Source organism: Aphidius gifuensis, linkage group LG1, assembly GCF_014905175.1.
Source record: "Aphidius gifuensis isolate YNYX2018 linkage group LG1, ASM1490517v1, whole genome shotgun sequence".
Lineage (NCBI taxonomy): Eukaryota > Metazoa > Arthropoda > Insecta > Hymenoptera > Braconidae > Aphidius > Aphidius gifuensis.
Genome location: NC_057788.1, coordinates 4,056,129 through 4,074,261, shown reverse-complemented (window position 1 = coordinate 4,074,261; position 18,133 = coordinate 4,056,129). Strand labels below are relative to the sequence as shown.

General features: G+C 28.0%; 1 long non-coding RNA gene across 1 annotated transcript in view; it reads right to left on the bottom strand.

The window, feature by feature from the left end:
* Positions 1-1,212: 1,212 nt before the first annotated feature.
* The window catches only part of LOC122861045, a 124,190-nt gene continuing 107,269 nt past the window's right edge, over positions 1,213-18,133 (bottom strand). The window contains exon 8 of the long non-coding RNA XR_006374460.1: positions 1,213-1,758. This is a non-coding gene — a long non-coding RNA (uncharacterized LOC122861045). The remainder of the gene's footprint in view (positions 1,759-18,133) is intronic.

The following is an 18,133-nucleotide window of genomic DNA, read 5'->3' as shown; positions in this document are numbered from 1 at the left end:
TTTCATTCTTCTCACATCTTGTCCTTTCTTTTTTTGTTGTATTTTTTTATATTTTCCCGTGTCATTATGTATCATCTTGACTTTGATAAACAAGAGGAAAAAGGATATATATCGATATACCTGATGAATTTATGTTATTTATTATTTTTCTTTTGAAATATATATATATTTTTAATTTTTACAAATGTTGCGTGTAAATATAGATAAATAAATTTTCATTTTGTATGAGTATAATATATAATATTGATGATGATTCAGAAATTTAAGTGATTTAGCATAAAACTATATAATTCAGTGATGCAAGAAATTGTATAAATTAAAATCGATCAACCACAGTGAAGACTTTTCCAAAACTTTCACTAAGATTAGCATCTTTTATAATTTTTTTTAAAGTTACCTCCTGCTGATTGCCTTCTCTATTTAAACTATTCAAGACGTATGTCAGTTGAACGCTCTGCACCCTTGTCAATATCGATGCAGCCATATTTTTCAGCCAAAAAATATAAATATATATTCACGATTGCTGCCAACCAAAGAGACCAGCCTCTTTTACAGATCATCCCATTTTAAATAAAATTAAACCCTGTCGAAATAAAAGTATATTTTTTTTTTTTTTTTGTTCATATCGCACAGACATTTTTAATTATATATTAATTTTTTTTTTATAATCTTTTAAAAAGTTTTAGTGCATGAATAACAATTCATAAAATTCAATATTTAATTTTAATATATAAAATTAAGTAGAGTAGATGAAAATGATATGCAAAATGGCCCCAAGTTGATGTAAAATTATTACATACACTGCTAAATTCTTCTTTAAAGATTTAAGAAATTTTCATGACATAATGATAGTGTCTTTATCGTATCTCTTGTATATAACAGGGTATACCAAAGTATAAGAAAATGTCGTAATATGCCCTTTAGGGACATGTGCATTTGAAATTTTACCATCTTACTTTTAGCCTCAAGATATTCCCAAGAAATCTAACGAGTCAAGTAAAATCAGGCTAATGTGTCAAATGCAATTATGAAAACCAAATAATGTTGTAAAAGTATTGTCTATACTTGTTTATCCCAAAAAAAAAAAACCAATATTAATTTTAAATTCCAAAAATTTTATTCAATAAAAAAAATAAAAAAACTATTAATATTAATAATAATTCAATTACAAGAAAATTTAAAGTAAAATATAATTGAAATAGTTGACTAAAATATAACTTTGAAAATATCAAGTCATTCATTTTTCGTTGTTACAGATTTTCAAAAGCGTACATCCGGGCCAAAAGGTTGAGAAATATATAAGGCAATACTTGATCTGTCGACGTTGAAAACTTTAAAACAAAACTCTACTAATTTTGCAGATAGTTTAATATAATATCTTATAGCTTGAACCAACGAAGGAGTTAAGTAGAAACGGCTGGGCTGTTACCAGCTTTTCAGTATTGCCTCGTGTTGGTTTGTGTTGATGATAGTATTGGTAGTAGAGTGATGAGATAGTGGCAAAATACTGAGAATTGCATACTGAAAATGAAGGAGAGGATGAGCCTGCAAGCAAAGTGGGCTGAGTGACGTGTAAAGACACCTTCACGTCCCGAAGAATTTAACTAATTATAATATAGGATAAACGGTTTATGTCTGCCTGGCAACCTACTCGTTGCGATACTGATATCAACAACCCTCCTTTTTTTTCTCTCTATTTTCAACACACATTGCTATAAAGTTAAGCTCTTCAAGATCTCTTCCAGATCAAACGTCAATCTGAAAACAAAAAAATAAAATATAATCATTTATATTATCTAGAGAAAAATATATAAAATAGAAAAATAAAAAAAACATCACATAACTCGAATTATTTGCGTGAAATTATTGCTGTATATTATTATCGCACATAATATTTGTAAAATAATGGCACAACCATAACAAATGCATCGCATCAAATTGAGACAAAGAAAATATATATATGAAAATTCAAACCCTACAATCTATGAAGAAAAAGATCGTAATATATTTTATTGAAGAATAAAAGTATAATACTCTGATTGTTACAAATTTAACGACTTCAATGAAAAACCTTTTGAATTTTTCAAGAGTTTCATTAGTATAGGCCATATTGATGTTAACCATAATTAACTTGTATATATATATTTTATTAATTTTAGTGAAAAATTAACATTACAAGAAGAAGAAAAAAAAAACAACAACAACAAGTAAACAAAAAATATAAAAAAAAATACATCAGGACGAAAAGGGATGCACCCTGTGTGTGGCCACAAAAGCATGTATAAATACACAAGATGAGCTACGTATAACAAGTTATGGCAGATAAATTTATAGCATCTCCAGTGAAACGCCATTACTTTAAATGCACCCCTCTCTTCAACCACTACATTCTTCGTGTACAAATGTGTCTTGTATATATCTAAACCTATATGTAAGTTGACGTATGTGTGCATGACTGTATTCTCCAGCTTTTGGCTTTTACGATTTTTAAATAGCCTGAGAATCTTTATGTCTCTTTACACATCTTTCTCTCTCTCTTGCTTTTTTTTTTTTGCTGCTATATATCCCTCGAGCAATTTTACCAATTCCAAAAAAATTGAAACAACATAAAAGCCTTTAATCAAAATCAAAATTACAATCATTATTTAAAAAATTGACAATTAATTTTTTCATTGCAATTACTGGTTTTATAATTTATGTATTATAATTTATGAAATTTAATAATTAATTATTTAAATTTTACAGATTTAAAAAGAGTCTTGAGAAAGTTGAGAAATAAATTTATTGACAATGGAAAATTGATGTCTAGCTACCTAGATGAGATGAAGAATTAAATTTTGTTTGATTCAGTCGACTGGTTGCTTGACTTTGTACACACTGTGTTTGCCCCCTCTATCAAGAAGTGATCGTTACTGCTTGCCGCCCTATAATCTACACAAGCTAATGACGTCCATTACGTTATACTCTCAGCGCAGTTTGTATACTCCATCTTCAAATGTTTTATTCTTTTGCTGCATTGTGACGCAGTCAAGTTATCGTTTCTTATACTAGCCACAAATAAAAAGGTATAATATTTTTTTTTTAATTTTATATATATTTTATGTGAAATATTGACCACACACAAGTGAGTCAATATATTTTTAAATAGTTAAAAATCATTCAGATAAAACCTGTCTTGATAAATATTTTTTTTTCTCCTTCGATTGATATTATAATATATTTTTTTCGACGTTTAATAATTTTTTTAAACACGTTTGTTATGATATGCCATCGACTATTGGAATATGATTGATGAATATTTTATGAAATATTAATTTTTTTTTTCTTTAGTATCCAGCTGTTGTTGTTATTGCTTCTGGTCATCTGAAATATTTATTTATCTACATGCCACAAGCAGCACCGATCTTGATTTCTTATATATGACAATCGAAATAAGTGTGGAATTTCTTGGCTCAATCGTCAGTATATACGAAGGTCTTATACAATTTACGATATGTTACTTCATGAGATCGTTAATTAGTTGTAATTACATTTGCAGAATGTAAAAGTAAATTATTCCCGCTGGCAATATTTCTCATATTTTTCGATGTCACTCATTATAACTGTCTTATTTTAAATATTCTATATATACGAACTGAAAAATCATACTGCAACTTAATTGTCATCAATTTTTCATTGACTCATGAATTATTTATTTGTACTTAAAAAATCGATTTGTGATTCAATACATAAAATTTTTATTTTAAATTCTGCACACACATACACACGAATAAAAACACAGATGTAATTTATTAATGGTAGTTTTGATTGACCAAGACTAATTTAATGATACAACACAAGCAGTTGATGTGCGATTGAACAAGACAGCGAGGTGATTGGCCCCTTGCAAGGTTTATTATCGATCATCGAAGACGAAAGATCAATCGTGTTGTTGTGGAACGAATTTCTTCAATTGATGCGCGGCTTCTCTATTCTTTATTTTATTATATAAATCAAAATTATAATGCTACTTATTTTTCATCATCTCTTCATTATTATTATCATCATCATCATCAAATATACAGTTGTTTATAATAACAAAAAAAAAATCATGATTTCTACACACCGACTTGGTAAACTTGGTAAAAGAAAATTCAATTAAAAAATCGATATTTATATTTATCAAAGCATGAAAAAATCAAAAAAATATATATCTAGTTTTATTATCCGGAACGTTTAACTATTATTTTTATTTTTCGTCATAATTTTGTTTGTTTTTGTCGTGAATTTTGGCAAAAAAGTAAGAGTAACGATACGGGCTAGAAAAGAGTGAATATCTTGGATGGCACTGAGCCAAAGTTTCTGTCTCCAACATCAAGAAAATAAACCAGTATGAGAATTAAAAGAAAGAGGAAGAGAGGTATTAATGTGTATTTATGTATATTTTCAAAGTGACTATAAATTGACCCGCATACTTTATATCAATCTATTTTACAGTTTTTATTTTTTTCTATATATACGCATCACTTTTACTTTATTAATAAAACATATAAAAAAATTTATATTATTGATATTTATAATTAAATATATTTATTTTTTTCTTTCAGTATATGCAATTGGAGAATCAGGCAATAGTTTTTAAATGACACAATGATGAATCATGAGCATCAACGCACAAATGAATGGACCACCGGAAAGGATCATCGTCTCAATATATTTATATATATTATAAACGTGCAGAAACTCGTCTATAACATCCGGTTTGTAAACTATATAAACTAAAACACTATATATCTGTATGTGTGCATAAACTAATTACAATTAATCACGGTGCTCAACATCATACTACAGGGCGGAGTTAACACCCACGAAATCAGATATAGGTATTTATTCCACATAAGTGTAGGCGTTTTGCGGACTTGGTACTCTGTATATGATGTTGATTTGTCCTTTATATATATGTATACCTTATAAACTTACTCGGTTGTGCATTAAAGATGCTTTATACTCTTCTCTTGTTCTTAATATTAATTGTTCAACTATCTGCGTTTGGATGTTGTTTAAAAATTTAAAGACACATGTGATCAATGACACAAGCTGTATTTTAACTTGACTGTAATTTATCAACTCGAAAATATCAATGAATAATTCACAAACAAGTTCAATAATTTTTAATTTTTAATATTGAAATATTAATTATGTCAAAAGTTAATTTATAATCTTTTAAAGATTAAAGTAGAGAAAAAAAAAAAATAGAAAGGCTTCAGTTAAAAGACTTGAAGTAAATCGACGAGTTTCATAAATTTACCGTGTGCTGATGACTCTTTTCCAATAAGTCGATTCATAATTAGAGGGTGCTATTGTTCTTTGAGGGTTACTTCATTCTTCGAAAATCCCTTTTGCTTTTTTATCCAACCAACTTTCGTTGGGCTTCTTCTTCTTCTTCATTTTGAAGGTAATAATTACAAGTACACCAGCTTACGTTAAGATACATTGGTATTATATCAATAGAATACTTTGGTGATAGAAGCAAGAACAAGAAGAAGAAGAATGAGAAAATTCAAGTGTACAATATGGTGTGGGAATAAAGGGTGCAAATGCCTTACTCTCTTTGTGTTTATCGATTGGCCAAGAATTAATAATTGCTTCTTGTGTTGGCATTCTCTTGATGCTTGTATTACAACAGTGAGAAATATATAAAGAGAAGGAGGAAGCTTTATATCTCGTTTAAGAGGTTGATGCATCGTGATTCATGGAAAATTTACCATCACCAACACCAACGAGAGTCAAAGTTTAGCTATTCAAAACCTCATTGCTTCCTTTGATGTCATCATTAAATCTTTATCAAATATATTTATAATGGATAGTTTAAATAAGTTCATGAGCTTTTTTTTCTGTTTTAATTTTAAATTAAATGGGCTTCAAATTATATGTTCATCAATATAATTTCATCTTTTTATTATATCATTTTATATGACTGTAAATTATATTATTATCTATTTTTGTATTATTATCGATAAAACTATGCTTAAAAAATAATATCGCGTGTTATATCAACGTCAATAAATTAAACACCGTGTCCTTATAAATTCAAACTTTACTCCTTATAAATCTATCTGCTTTTGAATTTGAATGGTACACACAGGGTGAGATAGATCGACCCACGTTGTCTCGTTTTAACTAATTTTTATGTCGCACCAGGTCAGGCCTAAAAATTTCAATTCAAATAAATAAATATACAATACACATACACAATGGACCAGTCGAGATATATATTTTTATTTTTTTTTTTTTGGGACTTGTCTTTTCTTTTGAATCCTTTTTTCTTCATATCATATATATTTCTCACTGTCGCTTTACTTACTCACGTGTACAACCAGCCAATAAAAAATAATTTAAAAAATATTTTTTATATTCTTTCATTTGGCCATTCATTCATCAAATCTTCTTTTGTCATCTTTTTCATTCTTTCGAATTTAAATGTTTTTTATATTTATTTCTTTTTCATTTATCAATCTTTGTTTTCATGTGTGTATCAATTTGATATCAAGTAAATTATTCAAAATAAATGTTTAATGGAAATACACAGATTAGCATGATTTATCGATTGAAAGTTATAGTCATTTGACATTTATTTTGGATTGTGAATATCACTGGTTGCTGTTGTTGTTGTTTTTATTTTTATTTTTTTTATATATTTAGGATCGTAATGAATTAAAGAGCATTAGACAAGACGATCGAAGTATATTAATAATATGAAAAACCGGTATTTGAACACCTCGAAATGCCTCTGGCATGCTTAAACAACAACTCAAATCTTGTGTGCCATGCATTATCCTTAATAATATAATTTATAATATAATCATAAGATTTTATTTTCATACATCTAGATCTACCAATGAATTACCTCACACTACTTAACTCCATCTATATCGTATTTTCAATTACAACAATATTTTACAATCGTTCGACGAAATTTATTTTTATAATTAATATAATAAACTATATTGATATTACTAATTATTAATTTACAAATTAACTTGCAGTAATAAATTTATGGAAAAAAAAAAGACAACATATAATATCCAACAAGTGAATTATTTGATATGCCAAAATAATCAAGACCACATCGTATTATTTTTTTGATTCCGCGATCGAATCCCGATAAATATCACTCGACCAAATGACTTGGGAACCCAGAACTCCCGTCGTGAGTGTGATATATGTCCAGTAATTTTTCTTTTCAAGCGAAAGTCATCTACCTGAAATTCCCTTTTATGTTTCTCCTTTCCTTCGCAATTTCAAAAGAACGCGTATTTATTATGCAGCTATATACCTTTGTTTGTTCCAATATCTATATACACATATAAACATATATTGGTGCTATATGTTTTTATAACTGGTTGTATGCTATACCTGTTTGCCATTTTTACTATAAAAAAAAATAAGCATCGACGCAACATCAGGTCAAAAATTCTTTGTTTGTTCTATTGTAAAAAAATGTAAATGTCGAACACAGAAGTGGATGTCATCCCTCTTTAAATATCCATACATTTTTCCTAATTGCTCTCCTTTTTTTTTTTCATTGTTTTCTAATTAGGGGTTACCCAGCTCTTTTACCCAAGAGGATTTTACCGCAAAGATCCCTGACAGTTGTTGTTGAGGATTGAATCCTACTTTAACCTTTCGATCAACGATGAAATAAAAGAAATAAAAAATAAAAATTGGAAAAGAGAAATCGAGAGGGCTTTTGTCACAATCTCTTTCTCTACAGGGATATATATTTTTTTTTTTTATTTAAAAGGGTATAAATTTTTCAAGCATTTTCTCTTGCATAAATTACATGATGAACATACTGAAAAGAATTTTTATTTTTTTCATATCTCTCTTCTTCTTGAAAATATAAATTTTTGTATCTTTTTTTTTTTTTTTTTTTCCTTCCATTGATTAAATAAATTAAAATTAAATTATATATTTTTTTTGTTCTTTTATTTTTGAATTAGAACAAGGTCGCGATTGAAATTTTGGAATGTGTTCGATTTGGGATTGGTATACGAGACCATTGGAACGAATCGGATGGCCATGAAAATTTAATGGGATCCAATAAACTATCGATTTAGACCTGCTGGGACTGATGGGCGTAACGGGTCCGGGGTTCAATTCGATATATATATATGTATATATACACCAACTCAAGACCAATGAATATATGTACATAATACATAATAAAATAAGAAGAGGCATCACTTTATTGTGAGCCGCACCCAAGAAATACACTCACAAATTTTATACTCGTAAAATAATAAATCGGTGACATCCTGCAATATGACTGACAGACAATTTGAATGATAGACAGGTTCATCTACCGCAATCTCAATTTATGGAGATGTCAGTCATTTTTGAAGGTGATGTTGCATCTATTGCTTCTGATAATTATTTTGCTTTTTGTTGTATCGACAGTACATCCATTTATCATTTAAAAATCATCAGGAGGTCTAACAATCAATATTAAATCAACGAAAAACAATTTTTAAATCAATTTTCAACAAGTTTAACACAATCTACCATCAAAATACAAACATCTTTATATATATTTATATTTAATTCAAAGTAAGACTTTATTATATTCAATTGACAATTTTTTACTTTTAGATTATGAAATACAGATAAATAATAATTTAAAAAAATTATTATAATGTGTATTTTTAAATTTAAAAATACGAGGGTATATAGATTACATATATACAAATGAAAAATAAAATATTAAATTTTATTGATGTCATCAGGGCGTTACAGCTTTGTTAATAGAAAAATATATTAAATAACCCGTATGTTTGTGAATAAAATCAATTTATGATTTTTAATAATCAAAATTGATATATATTTATTAAGCTATTAAATTTATCAATATCATTTATGATGTATCAAATAATATCGAATTTTCAATATTATTCATAGACAACCCGCATTAACCGCACGTCTCTTCTCAATGACTCACTCTTCATATTTTTTTTTTTTTTTATTAATGATCAATTGTCGACCATCACTCGAATATATATTTTCAAAAAGAAAAAATAAAAAAAAATCCAAGTTAATAACCTCGCTTGGTAGTAGTAATATCATTATCATGATTATTATATTTTTTTTTTTTCTTTCGACCAAAGTTTTTTGTCAACGAGTGAACATGTTTTACAATCTTTTCATATTATTATTCTGGGATTTATAGCCAGTTAAACAAAGAATAACGGAGATTTCGTGTGGCCTTTATTCAATACCTGGACGATCTGGACATTTATAATATAACCCTCTGGCGTAGCGCCCTTCTTTTACAATGTTTTTTTATTATTTTCCTTTTTCTACTTTGTCTGATCTCTTGCAAAGGTGTCATTGCATCAAAAAAACTATACACCATAGCAAAGAAGAAAAGCCTTTAACCTATATTTAACATAACATTGCAGGCAGCATGTAGAAAAGTCACGCTGAATAATAACCATAGACGCGATAAATTTTCTTATATAACACGAAAGAGTATAGAATATAACCAAAACTTTCTGATGATCACACATAGACCAGGAACAAATGTTTTATATATTTTTTTATAAAAAGAATAATATTTTTTTGTACTTTTTTTTTAGTTAAATATATATGAATAACTTTGTTTATGATTTATTTAATATTTTTTATTTTTTCAGTCAAAGTGCTGGTGGTGGTGGTGTTCTTGGATTTATTTATATTTTTTTATTTTTTTTTTTCAAGACGACATCCTTGAGAACTTTCAACACAAGATCTAATTTTTTTCTTTTTTTGGATTCTTTGTAATGTAAACAGCTTGTTCTCACCACGATAAAATAATTTTATAATGTGAGAAACGCTATAGCTACATAGGTAATTTAAAAAAATTAAAAAATAATGTTATGATTATATTTTTTTGGATTTAAACAATTGGTAAAGTATTTTTATTTTGTAGAAAAGAACAATAATCATTGAAACAAAGATTAATCTTGACGAGATGATTTAGTGGACAGAGGGGTTGTGTTTATATATATACACACACAAAACACTGCATTCTGACACGCATAGTACTTTTCAAGATGGATATTTGATAGGATGAGAAAACGTAGGGCACGTATCCACCGACGAGGTAGATTAGGATGATATAATTATGGCATTAACATAAGTCACCAGGCAAGTACACCTGTAGAATAATAATCGTATTGAACACACATGTCTCTACAATATATATACACACAGATTTATTTATTTTTTTTATCTATTTTATTTCCTTCATCTTTCATTCTTCATCCGGTCATTCTGCAAATCAAAATTTAAAATATATTTTAATATAATTTATTGATCATTATAATATCAGCAATGAAATATATATACTTTCAAGTAAATCAAACAACTTGAATTTTAAATTATAATAAAATAAAATAAAATATAAAATGTATGTATATTTTTTTTTTCTCTTTCATTTTGCTACCTTGAACTTTTTGATATTCTTGTAATCAAAAAAAAAAAAAGAAATATATATTAATATGGAGAAAAAAAATGGCAATAAAATAAATAAACTCTTTTATCAAATATCATCAGATCATCATGACTGAATTGGATTTCACACCGGAACCGCAGATGTCGTCAAGATATCAAAAATAATTCTGGTGAAATTTAAATGGTTAATGAAGTGGTCAGAGTAATCATTATATCACCGCATTCAAAATTAAGCAATAAAAGTGTCTCTTTTAGTAAATTCGTTTCTCTTTATTTAATATATTTTATTTATTTATTTTTTTCACAGACTATTCATTTAATTTTACCACTGGACACAAGTCAAGATGATAGTTAAACACTTGAATATACTGAAAATTTTATCCATCTTACCGATCATGTAGATTCTCAGAATTCAACCGAACAATATCATAACTCGTATGTTTGCCTCGCGTGGTTTCACATAAATATAAATACCTACTGTTACCTGTTTTTTTTTTTTTTTTTTCATCGTGTATATGTGTGTCTATGCGATTGTCTTATTTTACCTCTCTACACATATTAAAATATATTATTGGTTATTTATATTTTTTTTTTTCCTTAACTTTATTATTTTGCTTATTATATATTTTATATTTTTTTTTTTGCAATATAGTATTTTTCAATTTGTATTCATTCAGCAGATTAGGGATCACCTATAATTATAATGCATGGCTAGATCCGCTGTCAGTGCGGCTGATTGGTTTTGATGTCGTTGTTTTATCCAATGATTACTTTAAATTTTTTTTATTATTTTTTATTATACTCTTGTCAGAAACATCGTGCCTAGAAATTCCAATCAAAATCCAATAAACGTTTTGCTTCTATTTGGTGGTATCATTTAAGAAAAAAAAAAAATAAATATTCTAGTCTACTGGCACTTGAGTCAGGCACTCATTGTATATAGTCGAGGACACTGAGACTGGTCCTTGAGTTGTCTCCATCATGTGTCTGAATGATGTCGACCTCTAATGGTAAATAAAGAGCCTTCCTAAAAATATAAACATTTAATATAGACATTGTGCAGAGACAAAAGTTTACAAGTTCATTGAACTGTTTATTGAATTTTTTTTTTAAAGAAAATCTATTGAAAAAAAATTATATGAATAACGTTATTTTCTATTTATTGTTTTTAAATAAATTATATATTTTTTTTTTGTTTTAGAAGAATTTGTATGCGCTCATTGAATTTCGTTGGCCAAGGTTAGTTATGGGTATACCAGAGTGCGGTTTTAGCTTGTCTTTCTCAGTCCACATTGCCTCGTCTTCTCTCACCTGCTCTTTCCACCTTGTCCAAATTTATACAGAAGCATTTTAATGCTTAAACCTAGTCCTCTCATAAAATCCAAAAAATAAAAATATATAATAATCATTAAAATAAAAGGTAAATTCTCAATAAATATATTATAGAAAATTTTCAAATATACTCAAGAGGAAATAAGTTGTCAACGACAAAAATAAATAATAATACGTGCATCAGCTGGTTGCAGGTATCAAAAAAACATATGTATTCTTATAATATCCAGAGGTAAAAAAAGGATGCAGGAATAATAAAATAAGGAAAAGAAAAGATACAAAAAAAATAAAAAAATAAAAAAATAAACATGTTATGCTTTGAGAGATATGGCAAAGGCCTGTAGAATAAATAATTTTGTTAAAACAAAAACGCTGGTGATCGAGCTTTGGTGAGTCACATTTTTACTTTTTTTTTTCTTTTCATTAATTATCATTTATTTTACGTCTTAAATAATCCAACACACAATAATCTCATGAAATTTTTATTAATGTTTTCATTCAAGTAATAAAAATGATAATTAGTATTGAGAAAAAAATATTTTTAAACAAAATTCAAAACCAACACCATTGCCAATTTATTAAAAAAACGTTATTCATTAATTTATATATTTATTAAAATAAAAAAAAAACCATTTATATGATTATTTTTGTTTTTTATTAAGCACAGATATATAGTGGCTATGACGATTTGTTGGCATCTTGATCCACGAACAAGTTTTGTATATTGTATACACGTGTTTATTCTGTAGATTAATCAGAACGATAGAAAGACGCGAGGTTAAATAAGGGTACCAGGCATTTTTATCGTTTTACTCGTTTACTCGTTTGACGAATCGAAATTTCGAACACGTTTTTAAAATTGTCAAAACGACATAAAAATAATAATAATATTTTTTAAAAAAAAGGAAAACAAGATTCAGAAGTGAAGACGAATTAAGAAACCGATTTTTATTTTAGTTGTTTGAAGACTTTTTCGTTATGTCTCGATCGGTAGATCAGATTGAACAAGATCGTGTTATTTTATTTTTATATATTCTTTTATATTTATTTATTTTATTTTATATTTTTTTATTATCCTTGTATCACGTACATTTTATTCGAAACGACCATAAAACTTCCGAAAAATTACATTCCCAAAACCTTTCACTGCGTATATATCTATTTCCATTCACACATTTATTTTAATCGAATGTTTTTTCTTTTAGAATTTTGAATATTTCTTAGAATTTAATAGATAACTGTCTGTACAAGACACGTCTGTCTTAATACTTGATATAATATTAATTTTTTGTTTTTTATATTTTGAAAAAAAAACTTGTGTAAAATTCAAGAGGCATGTATTTATTATTATAGTGACTTGTTGACGAGCAACTCTCTCTATGCTCTGCTTCCTTATAATTTTACAATTTATTTTTTATTTTTTTACTTGTCTTTTTGTCTTTTTCTGTCCACTGATTTTATAATTCACCATCTTGTTTTTTTAGGTCGTGCGAAGCTGGCAGACTGCCCGTGTGTTGCGATCCATTACACCTTGAGTCTCATATCTCGCCGAAAAATCAGAGACAAAGGACCGAAATGCATAAAAAATAAAACGTGTCAACTTCGATTGAAGGTGACTTGGCTAGAAAAAAATAATAATAAAAAAAAATAATACATGTCTTTTCACGCATGCTAAGAATTACTAAAAGTTTTGATAAAATCCAAACTGATCTATCGATCGATTATTGGTTTCAATAGAAAAAAATAAAAAAATATATTAACTATTAATCTTTTTTTTTTTTAACGGATGTTAAGTATTTTTAACGTATCCTTGTTGAATCAATATTTATTACATTTTTAAAAATATATTTATAGGAAATATATCTGAGCTTATCAATGGATCGCAAAAAGACCATGAAAAAAAAAATAAATAAATCGAGATAAATGAGCATTACGTTCAAAGGGCATGAGCAGTGTAATTTGACATCTGGACTTGAGAGCTAAGGAATCTTGAATAAAAAAAAAATAAAACACCAGTTAAGTATGCAGTAGTAGTATAGCTTCAGTGGGAATCATCAAAGTAATATGTGACATAGTATAAAATAATAATAAAATTTAAAAAAAACAAAAAAAATACTTGTACAGTTGGGTCATTAGATAGCTGGCAACAAGCAGTCTACCATCGTATAAATACAGTCCAACAATTATCACACTAATCGCTCGTGGTCTTTTCATTATCATCAACAGGACACCAGCAGCAAGTTGCTCTCAGCTTCATCGCACATTTCTGTCGTCGTGTGGACAAGATCCAAGATTACCATGAACAAGATCGTACACTAGTGTCACGGTTACTCGTTGTTCAAATTAAAATCTGATGATTTTGTGTCCCAAGAAAAAAATAAAAATTAAATATACATGTGTAAGAAAAAATATATATGTGTATATATTTTTAAATATGTGTATGTTTGGGTATATACTTCTGTTGATGTTGTCCTTGCGGCAACTAAACGCCATACAGCTACCTCGCTAATCCAATTTATTAGAAGGTATCCCTTAACCCGTCCCAATAAAGTCGAGAGATTTTGGCGGGTGTTAGGTTTTATCGGTACGATAAGTCAGCGTCTTGAAACCAAATCCAAAACCCAAGTCCCAAAGATTATTCACGAAAAAAAAAAAAAATAATATAAATAAATAATAATATAAATGAATATAAGATAAAAAATAAAAACGACAACAGCCAAAAAATGCGAACCAACGAAGATGATCTGTGACCTTGGTTTTTTCTTTTAAATTTTTCGATGCAACTTAATATTTTTTTGTGAATCTTATTGGTTCTCGTGCATATGAAAAGTCTCTCTTGTTTCCCCACACATCCAGTGTCTTTATCTTTTTTTTTTTATATTCATTTTATTTTATTTTTTTTTCATCGTGGCTCATGTATTTACCCCCAAGGCTGTAGCTGGCAACGCACAAACACCCAAAGAACACAAACTTGAAATATTTATAGCTGTTATTCATCATTGACATGCCAGAAATACCAAAGAAATATACATATACATATTATATTGAAAATTATACATATATTGATACCCTGTCCTTTTGTCGATACCGATCTTTTTCATATTTTTTTTATTTTTATATATATACATTTTTTTGTTCAACAATTTTATTGCTGGCTTTTAGTGTGTTTGAGTCAAAGTGGAGTTTCAGAGTTCCTCAAATAGATCCTAAGAATTTAACGACTTTCGAAGGATCGTTTGAGAGAATTTCCAGTGAACTAATAGAAAGAGAAAGAGACAAAAAAATAAAAAATAAGAAGAAGAAGATACTGTCGAATTTCGTTGATAATTGAACGTTTTCTCACCAATTTCATTCTCTTGAGAATCTTGATATCTTTTGTATTTAATTCAAAATGCATGTGAAATAGTACGACTCGAACACCTGCCAATCAAATTCGACTTTGTTCTTAATTAAAATCCTGATAATTAAGTCATTTAAATTGACATTAATCAGTCATTCATATACTGAATAATTTATGTGTAATTTAATCAAATAATAAATATACGTCATACTATATAATTATATTTGTAAATTTGCTTTTAGACATGTGACATCAGGCAAAGAGAGACAGAGATGATCAGATTTGATGAAGGGATTCGTAGAAGCTGAAACTTATTAAACATCAAGTATTTGTTTATTGCAGAGGTAGACTGAACCATGATAGTTGTGCATATGTTTATGCGTGTTGTTGTTGTTAAAAAATAATAAACAAAACAACAGCTAGAAGGGACTAAGGGATACAGGGTGTAGAGGCCCTATTGGGTAAACGTATCACCACGACAATTATAATGAAATGGCCAGTGCAAAATACACAGACACATAGAATAATTTTAATTTAAACAAATGGTTGTAAGGGCGGCATCTTTGTCCATGTCTTGGATTATTTATGCTCGACTACTCGAGGCTAGCACGTGCGACTCTGTGTCATCGTTGTGTGTTTTCAACTCTTGTATACATGTTTCATCTGGGCCTACAACTCGTGTCAATGTTTTAAAGATACTGCTTTGTTCTTTCAAAATCAAAAAAAAAAAAACTCTGCCCAACTAAAGGTAAATAATCATTTAATTTTTGAATCATCAATTTAAAAAAAAAATTATATTTTTCTATAGGTATATTGTAAATTTTCTTCATTATGTTTCTTATTTAAAAAAAATTTAATTGAAAATTTTATATATTTTTTGAACATTGATAAAGGCAAAATGACTTGTGTGTGTTGTGAGAAAAAGCCCTTGAGACTAAAGACTAATTATTTGATCCATGGGAAAACATTTGCCGAATACAAAGAAATAAAATAAAAAAATAAATAAATAAAAATAAAGAAATTGCCACGTCTTCAAATGCCGACCGTTCGACATTCCAACCATTATTGGCACCGAACGAATGCAATTTTTACTTTTTTATTTTATTTTATTTATTCAACTTCACATATATACGTATGAGTCAGAAATTCAATGTAGACTTAACCCCCTTTTTTTGTTTTTCTCTCTTCTCATCCTGCTAATTTTTCAATTTATTTCACCAATTACTAAGATCAGCGATACGGGCCGACAATTGGCAGTTATTAGTTCAGGAACGCTACTGATAGGGGCGCAAAAATCATGCACCAGCTATATTGTCAATTTTTTTTTTTTTAACTTTCATTCATCTTGATGATATTTTCAAAAGAAAATATATATACACAGACACGCAGACAGACAGACACTTGACAGCATTGATCTGTCCGAAAATACCGATGAGATCGAACCGATTACTCCAGTGTGCCAAACTTATATATGTACAAAAAATTAAAAAAAATATATATAGAGAAAAGAAGTGACGAATGAGAGAAAGATAAAAAAAAAAAAAAAAAAAAAGGGCAAATAAAAATTGTAGAAAGAAGCAAAAGACTGAAGGATGTGTATAGAGGAAATAAGAAGAATTGATGCTGATGAAAGAAAAAGACAGAGTATAAAACTTTGGTGCCCGTTTGTCCCGGGCTACCACCACACTGGTGGAGGCATCAGCCCCGGGCCCACTTTGATCTTTACCGCTTCGCTTCTGCCGCGCTCTATCGACACTTCATACTTCTACGGCTGATCGCGGTCATAAAACATTATATACCAGTGCTGCAAAACGTATGTGTGTGTGAGAGATGATGCAAACCAAGTATATCTTCAGGGCAACTAAACCAAAATCATCTCCATTGTGCACTGGTATTACATTACTTTATGTCTATGCACAATCAAAAACAAGCCCTAAAAGTCACTTCACAATAGTTTTTTTTATTTAACAAAAAACCATTACTCTTTTTATGTTGATTTTTTTTTTTTTTTATTTTCGTATTTTATATACATTTCAAATATTATTTTTATTTTTTGATGAATTTTATTTCATTTATTTTTGTTTCTTTGGAGGAATTTTGCGGAGGAGTAAATCTTCAATCACATGGCATGTCTATATCACCAGCTATCCCAAGAATCGAACCGATCGCATTTACACCCTCTTCGCATATTTTTTTTTTTTTATTTTTTTTGCTTACACGGCTGTCTGTATATCGGGTTACGTCATTGTGCCCCAAGGATTTCTTTTAAGAAATATATATCGATCGACATTCTCGGCTTCTGAATCAGATTTTTTTTAATTTTCGCACGGTACTTTGATTCGCAATTCGTTTATCTTTTTCAATACACATTTATAAATGAGTAATTTATTTAATTTTTTTTTGTTATTTTTATATATCATTTTATTATATTCTTTGTATTTTAAAATTAAATAAAGAAAAAAAGATTAATAATTAAAATAATAATCATAAAAATACATTGGCGTTATTAATTAAGCTGATTGATCATAAATAAAAAATTTCAACATTTTTATCTCATTGTTCTTGAGTATCTCAAGGGGCAAATATAAATAAATAAATGACCTGTTGAGCCAGTGCGTTATTCTAATTGGGGCGTTGTCTTTAATATACTTACCAAATGCTATTATGATTATTCATTTTTTTTAATATAAAATTTATATTTGACAGGAAATAATAATCTTCTTGATTATTAATTTTTTTCTAGATAAAAAATATTTTATCATTAACTTGAACGTCAATCATTTTATGAAAAAAAAATAAATATAAAAAAAAAAAGGAAAAGAAAACCGACCTACCTACCTACCTACCTGTCAATCTTGTGTTGATAAAATTTTAATAAAAATTATTTAAAATATAAAAATAAAATTATAAAATAGATAATAACGTTGTGAAAATTGACACTAATATTTTGCTTGATAATTTTGATAAAGATCTTCCGGTTTATATATCATC